Source organism: Artemia sp. Qi Xiang Cuo, chromosome 19 (genome assembly GCF_049724085.1).
Source record: "Artemia sp. Qi Xiang Cuo chromosome 19, ASM4972408v1, whole genome shotgun sequence".
NCBI lineage: Eukaryota > Metazoa > Arthropoda > Branchiopoda > Anostraca > Artemiidae > Artemia > Artemia sp. Qi Xiang Cuo.
The window spans coordinates 31,592,373-31,612,557 of record NC_142812.1 but is presented as its reverse complement, the minus strand read 5'-3'; the positions used below and the strand labels follow the sequence as shown (position 1 = coordinate 31,612,557).

The 20,185-nt window shown below is 36.0% G+C and overlaps 1 protein-coding gene across 2 annotated transcripts in view; it reads left to right on the top strand.

Annotated features, from left to right (window-relative positions):
• Positions 1 to 7,400: 7,400 nt before the first annotated feature.
• Positions 7,401 to 20,185, top strand: part of LOC148940730 (uncharacterized) — a 121,107-nt gene continuing 108,322 nt past the window's right edge. Inside the window, exon 1 of one of the 2 annotated variants that reach the window (XM_089105381.1) lies at positions 7,401 to 7,437. The gene's annotated coding sequence lies outside the window, so the exon portion shown is untranslated. Of the gene's footprint in view, positions 7,561 to 20,185 lie in introns of both variants that reach the window. The other variant, XM_089105380.1, reaches the window with a different exon arrangement.

Below are 20,185 nucleotides of genomic sequence, written 5' to 3'. Positions count from 1 at the left end.
GATACATACAAGGAATCAAATTTTAATACTGATTTTAAATATAGAAGTTTCATCAAGTTTAATCCTACCCATCAAAAGTTACGCGCCTGAGAAAATTTGGCTGATTTTCGAAAAAGGGGGAGAAGACCCCCTAAAAGCTATAGAACCTTAATGAAAACAATTTTGCATTTTTTTCCAGAAGAAAGATCACGGATGCGTGTTTATTTGTTTTTTTTTGTTTGTTTTTTCTCAGGGGTGATCGTATCAAACCAGTGGTCCTAGAATATCGTGGGAGGGCTCATTGGAACGGAAATTAAAAGTTCTAGTGCCCTTTTTAAGTGACCAAAAAAAAATGGAGGGCAACTAGGCCCCCTCCCATGCTTATTTTTTCCCAAAGTCACTCGATCAAAATTTTGAGATTGCCATTTTGTTCATAGTGGTCGAAAATATGATAACTATGTATTTTAGGATGACTTAGTCCCCCTAAGTCCCCGGGGGGGGGGCTGAAAGTTATGAACTTTACTCGATGTTAACATATAGTATTGGTTATTGGGAAGTATATAGAAGTTTTCAGGAGGAGTTTTTTCTGGTAGTGGGGGGGGGGACTCGGGGGTTATGTGGGAGGATCGGTCCATGAAGGAAGTTTTCATTGGGGAAGGGAAATCGCTATGAAGGGGGCACCAGACTTGCCAGCATTATTTAAAACAAAGATCAGAAATTAAATATAAAAAAAAAGTTCTTTCAACTGAAAGTAAGAAGCATTATTAGAACTTAAAACGAACAGAAATTATTACGTATATGAGGGGGTTCTCCCCCAAGTCAATACCTCGCTCTTTAAGCTACAGTTTTTTTATTGCTTTAAAAAGAGATATATATTCTAATTAAACGGCCTTTGTGATTCAGGGGTTTGTTAATTAAATTTTTTTTAACTTTTAACTTAAAGAGCGTGGTATTGACTAAGGGAGAACCCCCCTCATATACGTAATAATATATACGTAATAAAAAAAAACAATAAAGAAAAAACAAGCGATACGGCTCAATAGTAATCGAAACTTTTAAAAACGGAACTTTGATGTCAATAAATGTATCAAAAGAATGGGCTTATAATGCTGATTCTAAATATATAAATTTTATTAAGTGTAGTATTACTCATCAAAAGCTACGAGCCTGAGAAAATTTACCTGATTTTTAAAGAGGGCGGAAACATCCCCTACAAGTCAAAGAATTTTAATGAAAATCACACCGTCAGATTCAGCGTATCAGAAAACCCTATTACATAGGTTTCAAGCTCATATCTGCAAATATCTGCAACTTTGTATTTTTGGCCAGAAGAAAAATATACGAATATGGAAGTTCGTTACGTAAGTTAATTTGTAAATTACGTCACACCCAAATTTAGAGACAGCCATTTAGCAAAAGAAAAGTAAAAATCTTACGCAAATTTTTTTTACTTATTCAATGACGGCGAGCCAAAATAAAAGCTACATTAACTAAAAAACAATCAGAAATTAAATTAAAAAAAAATTTTAAACTGAAAGTAAGGAGCGACATTAAAACTTAAAACGAACAGAAATTATCCCGTATATGAAAGGGGCTGTCCCCTCCTCTACGCCTGGCTCTTTACGCTAAAGTTTTACTTTCTCACAACTCTATTTTTGTTAAACAATAAAAAACTTTAGCTTAAAGAGCAAGGCGTTGAGGAGGGGACAGCCCCTTTCATATACGGAATAATTACTATTTTGACTATTAAAAGTGAGCTCAAACTTTCAATATCCAATCAAATGAGCTCTCTGCGAACTTTATACGAGTATCCCTTTCATAAGAACCATATATGCCCCAGGGCATAACATACAACGCCTGCCCCCGGGCCCTGGGGGGGGGAGGTATGACGACAACTGAGTTTTTATTATCTGAATTTTGAGCAATTTTTAACATAATGGCTATCTCAAAATTGTTACTTGATGCATTTGTGGAAGAAGGGGCGTGGGCGGGTACTAGTTGCCCTCCAGTCTCTTTTGACTCTAAAAAACTGAACTAGGACTTTCAATTTCCAATCAAATGAGCCCTCTTTGAAGTTTTTACAAGCATCCCTTAAATAAGAACCATATATTCCCCCAGGATATAACTTACAACACCTGCCCTCGGGCCCTTGGGGGCTCTCTCGACCCCGGAGTTTTTGTTATATGTTCTTAGAACTATTTTTAAAGAAAAAGCCTATCTCAAAGTTCTTATCGGATGGGTTTGAGAGAAAAGGGCGTGGGGGAGGGCTAGGTGCCCTCCAATCTCTTTTGACTCTTAAAAAGTGAACTAGAACTTTCAATTTCCAATCAAATTAGGCCTCTTTAATACGAGCATCCCTCCCATTAGACCCATATATGCCCCCAGGGCATAACTTACAACGCCTGCCCCCGGCCCCTGGGGGGGGGGGGGTGTCGACACTGGAATTTTTGTTATATGATCTTTTTAACAAATAGCTATCTCAAAATTTTTATCGGATGCATTTGGGAATTGAGGGTTTGGGGGGGGGAGCTTGTTACCCTCCGATATCTTTTGACGCTTAAAAATGGAACTAGAACTTTCAATTTCCAATCAAATAAGCCCTCTCTGAAGTTTAGACGAGCATTCCTTCCATAAAAACTATATATGCCCCCAGGGCATAACTTATAACCCTTGCTCTGAAGACTATCGGCGGAGTATCCTGCTCAAACATATAATTTCTAGAACTTCCAACTACGTTGAACAAAATGGCTATATACAAATTTTGATTGGATGTGTTTGGGGAAATGGTGGGCGTGGAAGGGGTGTTAGTTGCCTTCCGATCACTTTCGACTATTAAAAAGGGAACTACCCATTTAAATTTCCAATCGAATGAGCCCTTTCTGAAGTTTCTACGACAACGTCGTAGAAACTTTCAATAAAAACCTAATATGCCCCCAGAGCTTAACTTACACCCCTTGCCCTGGGGGCGGTGGGGGGGGGGGTTATCCTCAAAGGCCCAATTTCCTGAATTTTCAACTACATTGAACAAAATGGCTATCTAAAAATTTTTACTGGATGTGTTATGGAAAAAGATGGGCGTGAGAAGGAAGTCAGTCGCCCTCCAGTCACTTCCGACTATTAAAAATCGCACTAGCCCTTAGAATTTCCAATCGAATGAGTCCTTTTTCATATTTCTACGACTAATCTTTCTGTAAAAGCCTAATATGCCCCCAGGGCATAAGTTACAAGCCTTGCACTGAGGCCTGTTGGGGAGTGTCCTCCTCAAAAACATAATTTCTATCTGAAAATCAACTACGCTGAAGAAAATGGCTATCTCAAAATTTTGATTGGATGTGTTTGGGAAACTGGTGGGTGTGGAAGGGGTGCTAGTTGCCTTCAAATCCTTTTTTGGCCCTTAAAAAGGGCACTAGAACTCTCAATTTTCAATCGAATGAGCCCCCTTTGAAGTTTCTATTTCGACCCCTTCCATATGAAGTGCCACTGATCTAGAAAAATAAAAACAATAAATAATAAAATATTGGAGCCGTATGGCCTTTACTACAGGCAACGCCAGGCACGTACGCAGGAATTTGTTTCGGGGGGGGGGGGGGCAATTTGTTTCGGGGGGGGGGGGGCAAATCTTTCAAACTCATTATTCTGTGAGAAAAATCAGAAAATTATGGGAAAACGAAAAAAATCGTCAGATTTCGGGGGTGGGTGGGTGGGCCCGGAGGCCCCCCCCTTTGTACGTCCCTGGGCAACGCTATAGTGTTGCCTCTGATAAGAGCAGTTATTAGAACACAAGAACGTTTGTTTCTTGTGTGAAAGTTTGACTACTTTGAAAATTCGTTACTTTTTATAAACAGTGAGTCTAAAGACTTTAAATATTTTGGTGATTGATAATCAAATTCAAAACTGTCGATATTGCTGAAGAATATCCGCCCAACGCCTCGGCATTGCTCCAAACAACTGAATGCTGGGAGTTTATATCTTAGTTTTTATAAGTAAGCTATTGTTTTGTGTATTTTTTGTAATTACTTACTTTTTTTATTTTTATATACTTTTACTTTAATTAACATACTTACTTCATTTCCGTTAGAAAATTGTTTCTTTGTAATCATAATTGGATAAAGAAAAAAAACAAGTTTTTTCAACTGAAAGTATTTAAAACGAACAGAAACGTTTACATATATGAGGGGGTTGTCCCCCTCCTCAACACCTCGCTCTTGACGCTAGAATTATTCGGCACTTTAAAAAAAATTACTTATTGTTCTAATTGAACGACCCTTGTGTTTCAGGAGTCGTTTTTAAAGAACTGGGACAAAATTTAAATTTTATCGTAAAGAGCAAGATGTTGAAGAGGGGGCAACCCCTTCATATACGTAGTAATTTCTGTTCGTTCTAAGTTTTAATGTTGTTCCTTACTTTCAGTTGAAAAAACTTGTGTTTTTTGTTCAATTTTGAACGTTTTTTAAATAACGCCAGGATAACGGGCTCCACATCCACGGAAAAATCCCACTCCCCATAGAAATATCCTCTGGACAATTCAATCCTGGTGAAAATTTACCCCGGACAATTACCCTTAACATCTCCACGCGTAAAATTTGATCGGTAAAGAGAAAATAAGACACATAAAGAAATTTCGTATATGAATTCTGGCGAATTCACCCAGTGTACAATTTCTTCTGAAAATTTTACCCCTGAAAACTATCCTCTCCATTGAAAGTTCTTCCAGCAGGAAATTCGTCTCCCCTCCCTATCCGAAAAATGTATGACTACTTCCCAATAACAAATAAAACAAAGGGCGAATTTTATACCTTAAAAACCTTTCCCCAGGGGCTGTAGGGGGTCAGTTTATCTCCAAAGACATAGTTATTGAGCCATTTAACTATGCTGAACATAAAAGATATCTCAAAATTTTGATCGGACGATTTTAGAAAATAAGTGGCATGGGAGGGGGCCTAGTTGCGCTCCGATGTTTTTGGTCATTTAAAAAGGGGGCAATAGAACTTGTCATTTCCGTTAGAATGAGCCCTATCCCGACGTTCTAGACCCACTGGGTCGATAGATTACCCCAAGGAAAAAAAAACAACAGAAAAACAAATAAACACGCATCCATGATTTTTCTTCTGCTAAAAATTACAAAATTCCACATTTTTACAGATATGAGCTTGAAACGTCTACAGTAGGGTTCTTTGATACGTCGAATCTGATGGTGTGATTTTCATTAAAATTATATAACTTCAAGGGGTCTTCCCCCCTTTTTTCGAAAATCAGACAAATGTTGTTAGGATCTTAGCTTTTGATAGGTAAAACTAAACTTAATGAAATTTATATAGTTGGAATCAGCATAATAAGTCAATTCTTTTAATATTTCTATTGGTATCAAGATTCTGTTTTTTATAGCTTCGTTTACTATTGAGCCAGGTCGCTCCTTACTTACAGGTCGTTACCAAGAACTGTTCGATTACCCATCAAAATCCAAACTGAGATCATTAAAATATTGATCGTTTTTCAGCCTTACCAAAAGTATTGTATTCATAAGACTTTACAGTTTCAAGAAATGTAATTGAACAAATAGAAAAGGTTTTCATCTAAAATTAGGAGCGAGTTTAAAACTTAAAACACATATAAATTATTCTTTAATTCTCGACGCCTTCCTCATTAATTTTTTTATTTGGAAAAAGCTAAACTTCACAGTAAAGAGTAAGGAGCTAAGGAGGAGACAGCCCCCTTCATACAAAGAATATCCTGTTCAAATAGGTTCCAAATCTGTTCCTTGCTTTCAGTTGAAAAGCTCTTTTTTTATTTAATTTCTGATTGTTTTCCAAATCATACCCAGGCCTAACCAAGATCTAATTTAAGGTATTATTGTTTGTATGGATGGAAATTCTGTGAGACTTTGGATCTTCTACATAACTGAAGCCATCACAACCTCTACAATAGGAGTTTATTATCTATAAATACGTTACATATAGTTTTTAAAAATGCATTGAAGTACTTCACATAAATAGAAAAAGAAAAATATTATCATATAAAATTGATGAAAACTAAGTTCCTAGCAGTATTTGCCACCCAAAGAAATTTCATGGCGGGACTGATGATGACCTGCCTTGCCTTTTCCACCTCTATGTTGGTAGATATGGGAATGTAACATATTAGCTGTATAGAGAAACATTTTAGCTAATTTTACTCCCCCTTTTCAACATTTATCTGAAGCCTCACGAGGAGTAAGCAGTTTGTCCATTAAAATTAACTTTTGTAGGAATCTAACCTACCCCCACCTAAACAATGACTCACACACCCCCGTTATTGCTGATACGCAATTAAAGATCACCAAACATAGCCTGATTTTATTACAAATAAAGTGAATCAACTTGGTTGAATGCAGTACTACCATCGTGTTACATTACTTCTTTTGCACCTGGGAAGCCTAAAATATAGTTATTGATACTTTTAAATCAATTAGCTTCTCAGGATTTTAAACTGATTACAAATTCGCTCTCTTCGGGGTAAAGTTGTAGTTTGGTGACTTAAACCACCTGAACTGTCACCAAACCACCATTGCTGTTCTGGTGTCTGCCCCCCCCCCTGTAAAATGTTCTGCTGGCACCCTTGGACCAGAGATCCATTTGCACTTTACTAAAAACAAGTATATATTAAACATTTTCTCTTTTAAAATTATGGCATTAAAAAATCGAAAACCGTTGAAATTTCCAGAAATTATATTTTTGTATAATAAAGGATCATTCTACTTTCACTAGTTCTTTCCAGCAATCTTGATTACTGGAAAAATATATTTTTCAGAATCGGGGATGGGGTGGGGAAGGAAGGTGAACAAATTTGTCGTTTATTCCATTTTTTGAATCAAAAACCAAATGAAAAGTCATTTTCAATGAAAATACCAAAAAGTGTGCTTTTCAAAACGTACAAAAAAGGAGGTAAGAAATCTTAGGGGCAAATGACACCCCTCTCTAATTGTAAACACTAATCAAGAGGCTTTGTGAACTACTCTTTGGGTAACCAACGGTTCCAGAGGAACTAAAATCTAATGCTAGAGTTTTAGTTAATCATAATTTAAGTTTTAAATTCAGTAACCGGAGATAAGAATGCTTGCATTTCTGAAATTTTAGATTTTTGTCTTTATTGATTGGCGTGTTATCGTATTTATTTAAATTTGCCAATTTTTAAATGAGAAAACGAGGCAGGAAGTCAGCCTTAAAAACACCCTATATTCAGGTATTTAGATCCAATCAATAATTAAAGCGCGTACTATTTCCAAAGGAATGACAGTTGATGGGGGGCTATCGCTGTGGTGACAAGTTCTGTGCGTAAAACTCCTCCCACAGCGTCTGCGTTGCGCATCTCCCTCTCTTCTAGTTGCCAAGCGGGGAATACGCGAATTTTAGGCCGGGCACTGAAGAGGCGGGCATTCCCCATTCGTGCTCACATCAGAGATAAGCCTATTCCGCCATTATTGTGAGTTTGAGGAATTAAGCCTTTTTTTGTTATTTTCCTTATACTGGAATAAGTTCGATTGGTGTTGAGTGTGATTAACGAATGGTGGATGTGGTCCATGCTAGAAGCTGTTTAGAATATGAGGTATGTGCTGATTTTCTCTTTTCAGAGAGGAAAATTTAGGGCCTATCCATGTCTTAAATAGGTTGTTTTCATAAAAGAGGTTTTCTCAGTATGGTTATAGCTTGAATTTTGCAGCCTAGTCTGTTGATTTTTCTGTCTTACTTGTGTTCAGGCCCTGACAAGCTGTAGCCTAGGCCTACTTTTTCGGTCAATATCTACCAAATCATAGCCTATTATTGAGTTAGGAATAAAGTGAATACACCATTCGATGCCTTTTTTTATGCTGATTACGAATATAATAAGCAATTCTATCGGAAATTAATTTCAGCCCCCCCCCCTATATCGGCCAATTCCGGGGTTGGTGTGGTTGGGTTAGGTATAGCCTATATAGGGGGGGGGGGCTGAAATACATTTCCGATAGAAATGATTATTATATTCGTAATCATCATAAAAAAGGCATCGAATGGTGTAGGCCTATTCACTTTATTCCTAACTCAATAATATGATTTGGTAGATATTGACCACTTTTTCTTGTGGACCTAAATCCATATTTTGTTTTTGGCAAACTGGAATTTGGCATTAGCCTATGTTTAGGTTCCTAGTTGCCTAATTTTGATTATATTTCTATAGGTCTACACTATTATAAAACAGAAAAACTGTCACTTAGGCTAGGCTAAATACAGAAAACTAAAGTATTACCTTCTCACTAGGCTACCCTAGCCTGCATTGGTCATTTGGTTAGGTTTTTTTTCCTATGATATTTTTCTTTATTGGAAGATAATCCAAACGAAAATCAAAAGAAATAAAAACAATTGGAAAAATATGACATGCCTTTTGTAATCCTTACAATTACCCTTTGGCTTTGGCTGACTTCTAAAAACTTTCATCTAAAATATTTTTTCTTGATGTGCAGTGTTATAAATTGAGCTTCAGCTGGTTTCTTTAAGCATGACACATTTAGGCATAGGCCTAATCTAACTTGGAGGCCTAGGAGAGTCTATGGTTACATTCCTGAATTTTAAAGTACACTGGAAGCACTCATATCCAAAATGGAGGTAGTTGCCCATTTTGGTTTTGGCAAACTATATTCTTAAATTAAACCTTGCTTTTTTTGCAAGGCTAAAGTCAACGGTTTTCAGTATCTACCTCCATCCCTTTCCTTCTCTGGCTGCTGACTTTATGAACTAGGTGAATAAATTATCAGAAACAAATTTGCTTCTCAAATAAGGTCCCTACTTGTGAAGTCTGAAAGATTCTATGAAAATTAGCCATAACTTTCAGTAAAATTCAAACTTGGCTTGGGAACTCTAAGCTAGAACTGAAAAATAGCCTAATCCCCTACTCCTTAGTAAAATAAAGGGCTATAAGTTTTCACATAACCTTCAAAGCATTAGAAATAGGGAAAGGATGACTGTGACAACTTGAAGACACTTTTCCAGGCTCTAATTTTCCTTAAGATTCATGTCTGAAAGTTTTTACTTAGGCTACATCAGCTTACCAACTTCTCCAAGATGGCAAAACCCTTTTGTTGTATTTTTAGGGTACCCAGAAGAGGGCCTGAGCAGGTATTTAAGGTTTGTAAGATGTAAAAAAAAGATTGCAGCCTAATATTGAATAAGAGTTCAAGTTTGGCTTCAAATCCAAATGTTGGAACCATTTTTTGACTATTTTCTAAAAAGCTATGACAGGCATACTCACAGAATGTTCAAAACCTTCAAGTATGAAAGGAATGAACATAGTAGCATAGTAACCACCTTCCCAAGTCCTAATTTGGACTGCAGATCCCTTCATGAAAGTATTATTTGTGTACACAACAACTTTTAGATGTGTATCCTCACTGCTTAGGGTTGCCAGATGTCCTCCTTGTAGAGGACATTTCTTCCTTTTTAGCTGCTGTCCTCTCCTTTTACAAAAAATTTGAATTGATCCTCCTTTTTGTGTTTAACCAATATAAAACTATGATTCCCTGACAGAAAACTGAATAGTAGTAAAAATGTACATTTTAAGATAAGATGTATAACAATTTGTTCATTACAACAGAGTTTTTTTGTTGTGGTATTCTTAGAAATGTTATCTATGATTATAAACCATGGTATATTACCAATGTGCTCCTTGACTTCCAAGTCTGTATATTGTTATTGATTAATTGCATTACCAAACCCTTGTTGTTCTTAGTATTTCTTACTATGTATTATCAAATTACTAAGATGCTCACTGACATCATATGTAACTAGTATGCTTATTATTATTAACAAAGTTAACTTTTACTTCATACTTTGTTATATAATTAAATGTGATGGTTGATTTTTTTTTAATTGACCTGTTAGAAATTCCAAAACACAAAATGTCCTCCTTCAAACAGATGTCCTCCTTTGAGATACTTCAAGATGTTAACCTTGTAGCTCCTTTCCTCCTTATAAAGTTTAAAAATTTTATGAAAATAGGACCTATCCTAACCTTCAACAAAAATTCAAGTGTGGCTCAGATCATAGGAAATATCTTTCCAGGGTCTACAGTCTAAAAGAAGTACACATGAAGCAATTACTAAAACCTGACAAGTAGTGATGGGATGGAAACAGGAGCTTGGGCCAGTTTTCTTACTGCAGCAAATTTTGGATTCAGTTCATAAAATATTATGTTTTTTAAAAATAATGGTTGCTTGACAGGAAAACCCTATTTACAGAGCCTATTAATCTTTCTTTTGGTTATTATTGTATATATATATATATATATATATATATATATATATATATATATATATATATATATATATATATATATATATATATATATATATATATATATATATATATATATATATATATATATATATATATATATATATATATATATATATATATATATATATATATATATATATATATATATATATTGGCTGTATAGACAACAAATAACACTCAACACGTTCAAATCACAAGTGTCCAGAATATTCCGGTGTAATTTAAAGTCTGTGCACCTTATAAAACCCCCTATTTGCTTTTCTAATTATCTTTGTTGCATGAAGTAAATAACCAATTCATTAAATGGTATACTATTCCATAAAAATATAGAGAAGCTGAGGTATATTGCCATAACTCAAAAATCTCTTCTGAAAAATAAGATTGAGGAATCTGTTGTGTTTTTCTTGAATTGGTGATATGTTACTCCTTGTGCATATATTTGCTGAATTACCTATCATTTTGAGTTTCTCTGTGGTATCAACAGATAATGTTTATTCAGCAGATACAGTTGAAATTTTTATATTTCTCTTTAAACCAATCATTGTTCTAAGGTTTTCCAACTATATTTTGGAAACAAAGGCACTGCTATGGTCCAATATCATCTATAGAAGACATCACAAATAGTCTATATTAAGATAGTAGTGGTGGATCACCAGTGAACTAGATATTTGTCATTTTCCAGTTGTAACCGTTCTTCAAAATCAGCGCGCACTCCCTTATCAAATAGTCTTTTTTGCCACATTTTAAAATCTGGGTACATGTATGAACATGGCTCTCCACGTGGAATTATAATATGTGATGAAAAATAGAAATATATGGATACCAGGTATCAAATAAGGAGCATTGAATAGAAAATGCTGAAGCTTTTAGAATATGCAAAATATTTTGGGAGAAAGCATCTCACTGCCAAGACACGTCTGACCATTTAAATATTTGTCTAGATCATGAATTCAAACAAAGGTTTTAACATATTTGTTTACTTTATTAGTTGAAATGAAAGATGATTGTCACCCACTGTAGATGGCTACTGTATTTCAGATGCATTATATTTTACCAGGAAGCCAAATTCTAACGCACCTGTCTTCAAACACTTTGAACATTTAATATGTATATCTTGAAGCACTGGCCTTTTGACTCAAGAACAAAATAATGGGACTCACTGATTTCCATATGAAAGTCTTTGACTTATCTGATGAACCTTCATTTTCTAGGGGAAAATAATTTATATACTCAGTATTAGTCAAAGTTCCTCAGGTGGGTTTGAGTTTTTGTCAATCTGACTATGTTTTACCTTAATCCCAATAACATGATCATTGCTGATAGTTGTTTCATTAAATTACTAAGCACTGTATGGATGGTGACTTTTGCAATCTTTATGTGGGGGATGTCAATTTCCCCTTACTGAGCTTTTCCTATCCCATATATATGCATATATTTATATATTTAGTAATAATAGGCATTTCATTTCTTGTGAATCACACTGATTTGTTTACCCAACCAAAGTTTCAGGAGAGAGAATGAGAAGGTTAATGGATAGGGAACCTGAATTTTAAGGATTATGTTTTTCCATATTATCTAGGGCGAGTTCCACTGGACCTATCTGGGGGATTCCCCCTGTGCAAAGATTTGAATCAATCGGGACATCGATTTTCGTACTTTTGTCAATTCCAATTATTCATTGGAAATCGTTGTATAGAATAAAGTAGTACAAACCACAATTTACTGGAAATAAAGCACGATTTTATTAGTAAAGAACCATGTACCTTCAATGATTATTTTTTATTTTTGCCCCTGACCACTTTTTATTGGAAGGGGTGCTTGTAGAAACTCGGAAGGGGGCTGATTTGATTGGAAACTGAAAGTTGTAGCTTCGTTATAAGGGACGATAGTGATTGGAGGCTAATCAACTCCTCCCGTGCCTTTTTTGCCACCGGCCTCCTGACCTCCCAAGATGTTCGGTGGAAATTTTGAGATAACCATCTCTCACGAAAAAGCTGAGGGGTTCAGTAAATACGCCTCTAAGAACAATATGGCCATCCCGGCCCTTAGGATAAGGGTCGTAAATCATGCGAATTGCCAACTGTTTACGGGTAGATTAGACAGAATAGGAAAAATTGGGCCACAAACTCTATTTCTGAACTGTTTGGAACTTAAAAAAACTCAGGTTCAGTTGAAAAAAAAAAAAAATCTGAACGGCTTGAAACAAGACCGTAAGTTCTCAGTCAAGTAGACCCTAATATACAAAATAATTGCCCGGGGACAAAGACCCCCTAAAAGTTAAGGTCCTAAAACACCTTTTGTTTGTCAAGCCGATTTTAAATAAAAGTTCAAATAGGGATGAAATCCTTTTAATAGACAGTGATGATGATAACAGTTATAGAAATTCACAAAAATACCAGATATTTCGGTCACATGCAGTGACCGTCATCAGTAGTAAAATTAAAAAACAGAACAAAACATACAATTAAAGAGCTGTTATATGTTCAATGTATTACGAGTATTTTTTTGCCCGAGGCTGTTTCATATAGAAGGAGTTGGCGTAGAAAATTCGGAGGGGGCTCATTCGATTGGAAATTGTATGTTCTAGTTCCATTTTTAAGAGTCAAAAGTAGTTGAAGGGCAACCAGCCCCGGCCACACGCCCTTTTAACTGCCTCCTTTTCTAATACATTCGATCAAAATTTTGAGAAAGGCATTTTGTCCAAAACTGTCAAAGGTTTGATAACGATGTCTATGACATGTCCCCCACAGCTCTTGGGGCAAGGAAAATTAGCTATGCAAGGTTGCCTATTGTTTACGCATAGATTTTCTTGTTTAGAAATGGGGATGTCTTGAATCATGGGTCATGGGTCTAATAATAATATATTGAAAACCCGTCGTATACAGTAAATATACAATGACAGAGTATACAAAATAGTGCGAAAAGAGGAAACAAAAAAGGAAACATACTAAAAAATAACAACAAAAGCAATAACTTCTTAAATAATATACAATATAGTTCGAAAAGAGGAAACAAAAAGATAACATACTCAAAAATGACAACAGAAACAAAAACTTCTTCGAAGATAGCAGCAAGGACAACAACTTCTGAAAGGAGAAAAAAAAAAGAAAAAGGAAACAAGAGGGAAAATTAAACCAGCAAACTTGCCCACTCGTTCTTTAAAATTGCTGGTTTTATTTTTTGCCGGCTAATAAGTATCTCAACAGCTAGATGTGGGTCATCTAGGTTGTAGCGCCGAATCAGAAAACTATTTTTTGTCCATGGTGGGAATTTTAGTAGGTAATTGGCAAAACGGAAAAACAAAGAACGGGTTTTAGACTTCACGGTTTGCCAATAATTTCCAGAAAGGGATCACACATAATATATGTGGCAGAGCGGTAGCGTTGACCACAGCAAAAATTGAATGAAGTTCAATCATGGATCTCCAAAAAGACTAAGGATGTTATGTTGCAACTTTCAGGGAATGTTGAGGGGGTTGCTCATCAAATTAAAAAAGTAGCATATTCGTGCAGATTGTTAAAAGGGCGTATCAGCAATATCGCAGGAGTGGCTGAGGGTATTTAGCTGAAATTTTCAGGGGATGCTGAAGTAACGAAAAAACTACATGTGGATGGTACTATTACTACTACTACTACTACTAACAACGCACTGCAGCACCAAGCTGCCTGAGGCCAACACAGCTACGCACGCTCCTCCTCCATCCCAATCTACTCAAAGTCTCCTTTTTTACCCCCGCCCACGAATTTCCCATTTCCTTTAAATCCTTCTTTATGACGTCCTCTCACCCCAGACGAGGACGACCTGCTTTCCGTTTAGCCCTAGACGGTTGGCCGAAAAGAACAATCTTCGACAATCTATCATCCGCACAACGTACCCTAGCCACCTCAACCTTTCTTTCATTTTAGCCCTAGAGAGCGGTATTTAACCACATTTTTCGTATAGCCTATTGTTTGAAATACGGTCAGTCAGCCGGGTACCCAGAACAATCCCCAAGCAATTTCTCTGGAAAACATCGAGCAAATCTTCATCCGCTTTTCGGAGCGTCCATGCTTCAGAGCCATATTTGACCACTGTCATCACTGTAGCTTCTAATATTCTAATCTTGGTTTTCAGACTTGTCTTCCTATTCTTCCAAACTTTTCTAACTGTGAAAAAACACCCTGAGCCTTGGCTATTCTACTTTTAACATCCTCACTGCTCCCACCATTTTTATTAATAATACTACCAAGGTAAGTGAAGCTGCCCACCTGATCAATCTTTTCATTACCCAACGTCACCTTTTCATCTTCACTTATTCCTAGCCTTAGTGACTTAGTCTTCTTAACATTAATTTTCAAACCTATTTTAGCACCCTGAACTTGCAAAACCTCTAAAACTTCATTCATTTTGCTCACACTTTCATCTAGGATGCTTAAATTATCAGCATAATCTAAGTCCAGAGACTTTTTCCTCCCCATTTGATTCCGTGGTCTCCCAGTGCCTTTCCTGTGCTCCTTAAAACAAAGTCCATCAAAATAATCCATATAAAGGGGGATAGAATACAACCCTGCCTAACTTCTGATTTAATACAAAATCAGCTGCTAACCTCATTTCCTACCTCAACCGCAGCCGTGTTATTCTCGTAGCACTAATCACTTTAATGTATTTGTCTGGTATACCATACAAGGATAAAACCTTTACTAAAGCTCTTATATCAACAGAATCAAACGCTTTCTTATAATCTATAAAACTGAGGACCAAAGGAGTTGGAAAACTCAGGCACTTCTCAATTATTAGCCTAAGAGTGAAAATTTGATCGACGCATCCTCTACCTTTTCTAAAACCGCACTGTTCTTCTCTTAAAACTTTGTCTACGGCATCTCTCTGTCTAAAAAGTAATTTACTACCTACAGAGACCAGACTAATGCCTCGATAAGTACGACCCTCACTTTTATCACCTTTCTTATGAAGTGGTTTAATTAAGGTTATTCTAAAATCGTTAGGTACTTCGCCTTTTGCAAAGATCGTATTCATAATGTTCAGTGATTTGTTTCTAGACTCAAAGCCACCGTATTTAAGAAACTAACATACCACATTATTAGCACCTGGAGCCTTATTATTTTTTAATCCTTTTAGTACTGTTGTTAATTCCTCCTCACAAAACAAATATTCCTTCACATTCAAGGTATCACAAACTTTTTCACTTTCCTCTATATCTTTTCCTGCAACTCTATCTCTGTTAAGCAAATTCTCAAAATGTTTGGCCCATTTCTCTTTAGATTTTGCATTGCCGGTAGTTGTGGACTCGTTTCTATCTTTAGCTGTGCCAAGTCTACATCGACACCTCCATCTCAATTGATTGACTTATCTATACAGGATTTTAGTATTATGCTATTCAGCTCCATCTTTCACAGCCTCGGCAACTTTATCCTTGATCTTAACTTATCACGTTTATAGTTCATATTTTAATGCTTTCCTCACCTTCTTTAAATTCCTGTTATTGTCATATCATATGTCGTTAAAAAAATACCTGTACAAGTCCTTTCTTTTTTCTACTAAATATAACGCTTTTTTACCGATAACCTTAGCTGGAAGCCTACCTTTTTTCCCTATGACACCATCAGCAACTTCACAAGATATTTTTCTAAAATTATTCAAACAATTTTCGACATTGAAAGATTTTAAACTCTGAAGTTTAGTATTCAACTGTTCCTGGAAATGTTCTCTGAAATTCTCATCCTGGAGTCTACCAACATCATAACTTCCCGGGAGGTAGTTACCCTTCCGATATTTCAAACTAAATCAAAAGAGCTCTAAGTGCATCAAGTTGTCAAAATGGCATAGGAATATCCCAGGAACAGAATAGGATATTAAGTTGAAACTTTCAAGGAAAGTTGAGGGTAACGTCCAACTATGTGCAACTACGATTTTTATAAGGGCGTCTGTGCAATACCCCATGAGCAGCTAAGGATATTACGTTTGAACTATGTACATTCATGGTTGTCAGGACCGTTCAGGGCATGTTTGAGGCGCGTGTGACCACCATCCAGGTGGTCGGAAAGACGTATCTGCAACATTTCAGGAACTGCTGAGTTATTAATTTGGAGCTTCCAAGAAATGTTTAGGGAGAATGTTGAACTGCGTCAAAAGACACTGTGTGCATCCTGGTTGTCAAAAGGGTATATCTGCAATATCTATAAAACGGATAAGGGTATCTATTTGAAACTCTCAGTTAGTCATCCGGGAAATGTTGAAATAAATCAAAATACGCTATGTGCATCCAGGTTGACTAACAGGAGTATCTACATTACCTTTGGGTATTTGAGCTATTTGACCTATTGGGTATTAAGTTGAAACTTTAATGGAATGCTGGGGGATGTTGAACTAAATCTAAAGACGCTAGACCTATATGGATCCAATAAGTCAAAAGGACGAATCTGAAATATATCATGAACGGCTTAGAGTATCGAACATTTCAAGTTGAACCTTTCAGGGATTCTTAAGCTAAATCAAAAGGTACTGTGTGTATTCATGTAGTCAAAAGGCGTATCTGAAATATCTCAGGTACGGCTAAGGGTATAAATTGAAGGCTTAAGCTCAAGGGAACCTGCTGAGACTGTGAAGGAATATTGGACGGGCAGATAAAGTAGATTTTATATTTTGACTTGGGTAGACCAAGGGTAGCTTATCGAGGATAAAAATTTTTGGATAAAAATTTTGTTATTTGGTTTGTAGTGTGAAATGTTCCGTTTTATGTTAGTCTGGGTAAATTAGTATTTTAATTTTGATTGATGTGTGCTAAGGCAGGAGTTGTGCTGAGTGTTAAGTTAGTAGTAGAAGGTTAAATGATTTCGTAGTTATGTTTTGTTTCTGAGGTTAAATGTTAATCATTATTATTTTTTATTTTTGGGTTTATTTTGATTATCCCTCCTTCATATAATGCTGTGGCATTTGGAGGGGATGTGTTTATGTTAAGTTTTTTGTTAATAATCGGTATTAAATAAATATATAAATAAAATAGTTTCCGGCCTTGAAAACGCCGAAACAAATATGGTTGCATTGATTCTTGACGTTTTTTTTTTTTTTTTTTTTTTTTTACAAGAAATAAGAAATTTTTTTTAATAAATGAGCTCAAAATGCATTTATGTATACATAAGATTAGTTAAAACAGAAGAAGATTCTCATAATAAAAGTATCGATTAGTATTTGATGGGGGCTAGAATGGCATCAGCCCGATAGAAGCCCAAAAACTGTACAGATTTAAAATCCATTTATCTGAATAATATCCGCCGTATCCATCCATCCAAAGTGCTGTAGTAGCCTACAACTATTATCGAAATTTTTTTACATTTGTCCAAAATATTAATGGCAAGCCAAAATATTGATTTTTGAGGAGAAGAAATCAAAAAAAGCTCTACAAAGTTTCCTTCTATTAACCAATAAAAGAAACCCTGTGTATCAAAAATAAGTAGAAATTAATTTAAAAAACTTTCAGAAAAGAAGTTTTCCAAAGAAAAGTAAAGAACTACAGTAAACCAAAGCCGGGAAGAAATAAAGTCAAATAACAATTCAAGTGTAAAAAAGCAAATATCGTTACCATTAAATAAATAAAACCCCAAGGAAGCGAAATTTCAATAAATAATCAAATCAAACTTAAAACAAACAGAAATTACCAAAAACCGGAGTAGGGATAATGTCCCCTACTTCTTCTGAAGACCAGAACCTGTAAAGAATTGGCAACTTGAATAATTTACGACCTTTGCTCCAGGGACTGTGGAGGTTGTATCATTCCTGAAGGCCTATTTATTGAACCTTCTGACTATTTTAAACGAAATGCAATCATCCCTATCCTCATGGATATAGTTTTTGTTTTACCCTTCCTTTACAGAAACCTAGTCACAAGGCCGTATCCAGGGGGGGGGGGTTACCCGGTTTGAACCCCCCCCCCCCTCGAAATTTTTGACCGAGTCGAAAATTAGTAAAACCTAGGTAAAAATCAGTAAAATTAGTCAAAAATTAGTAACCCCCCCCTCCTGAAAAAAATCCTGGATCCGCCCTTGCCTAGTCATTATTTGATGCCTTGGTTGAGTTTGTTGCGCTAGTTCATTTTCTAATTATCTAAAATAATTTCCTGTTTTTTGTCTATCAGTGTACAAGTCCTTTTCTGCATATTTAGTTGAAGTGCATTTATTGCTCACTATAATCACGTATTTTAATAACCTGAATTTGCAAAAATTTCATATCTCTAGTTACCTGAATTGCCTTTTCAAGTAGGATATTTTTTTTCGGCATTGCGGGAACAACGCTTTGATTCTTTTGTGTTTGTTTCCTATTCTGCCGATTTAAGTTTATTACGAGAAATTTGTAAGGGCCTAATCTTCGCAGTGTTTCCGGAAAGTCTGGAACTATGGCTGGATTGGCAAATACGACGTAGCATTTTGGAAAGTTCTGTGTAGTTTTAGGTCCTAGTTTTAGTTAATTAGCTCCGAAAAAAATAAAATAAATCCTCTGCAGAAAAAAAAGCAGGAGGCAAAAGTGGGCTAGTGATCCCTTTGTCACCCCTCCCCTCCTCGTCCACTTTTAGCAAAAAGGTTGGTATATCACGTTAGTTTTTCCAAATGTGAGCGTGCGGCCCTTCTAACATGCTCTCTCCGCCAAGTCATCGGCAGAAAGGTAAGTATGTTGCACTTTATTTGAACCAGAATCATGCACAGATCTTTGACCTGTAATATTAGACGACCAAAATGGACTTGTGACCTCTTTAAGCCCCCGTCCCTTTCAATCCCTTTGTCGACTTGCTTGGTAAAGAGTACAATCACGTTGTACCGTGTTTGAATCGGAACCATGCAAGGATTTTCAATCAGTATTCTAATTTAGTTCAGTCTAAAAATTAGATTCTTTTGATGTATCTATTGTTATCAAAAGTCTGTTTGTTAGAGTTTCGTTTTCTATTGAGCCGCGTCGCTCCTTACTTGCAGTTCGTTACCACGAACTGCTTGATACCTTATTAATCTTATTACTATAAGATGTCATCGACACAAGATGTGTATTATAAGATGTAAGCTTATATTGAATGTGTGAGAAATCATCGACACATTCAATATAAGCTTATTGCAAACGATTGCAATTGATTTTCACCGCTGAAACCAATGAAAAGCATTGTGTTAGAAAGAAGATGGTTTTCGTTGGCTGTTAGTGACGAAAATCAATTGCAATCGATTGCTTATTGACCGAGGGTTATATTTTAGCTCCGATGACACGTCGTCTGATTAATTTGCGAATGCTGCGGGGACCGATATCTCGTACTCTTTTTTTTCCAAAGAGAAGAATGTCTAATCGAAATCCTAAATGCTACCGCCTGTTTAGATGCATGCTTTGTCTACTCGTCCAATCACCCGTCACATATGTTCAATCAAAGTGCATGACATATCTTTTTCTGACTTGCATAAATAGTCGGAAATAAGGAATTGTAGTGTCAAGTTGGATGTCCTAAAAGTTAATATAAAAAAATGGTCATAAAAAAAAACAACCAAAAAATTCGAAACATATTTTCAATTTTTCTGTTCCTCTGTACAATTTATGTAATGTAACAATGATCTCTGAAACTTAACTATAGGTCTTCCTTTCTTCACTGCGTCTGCATTTATCTGATAAACTAATAACAGTCTCCGTACGAGCTAATACGGATATTATGATTGCCTGCACCTGTTTTGTAAATTTCTTTCTTGCAAAGTAAAATTTTCTTGCCCGAATTACAACCCCCTATTTTCTTCTTTCATGTTCCATCTGTTCTACATCCGGAAGGATTTGTCCATTCTTGATTTTAGTTGGGGAAGATTTTAGGTATTGCGCAATTGTGTAATTTGCAATGCTTTTCATCTTGGAAAATATCGGCCCACAAGTAGGTTGAGGAGGACCCTAAGATG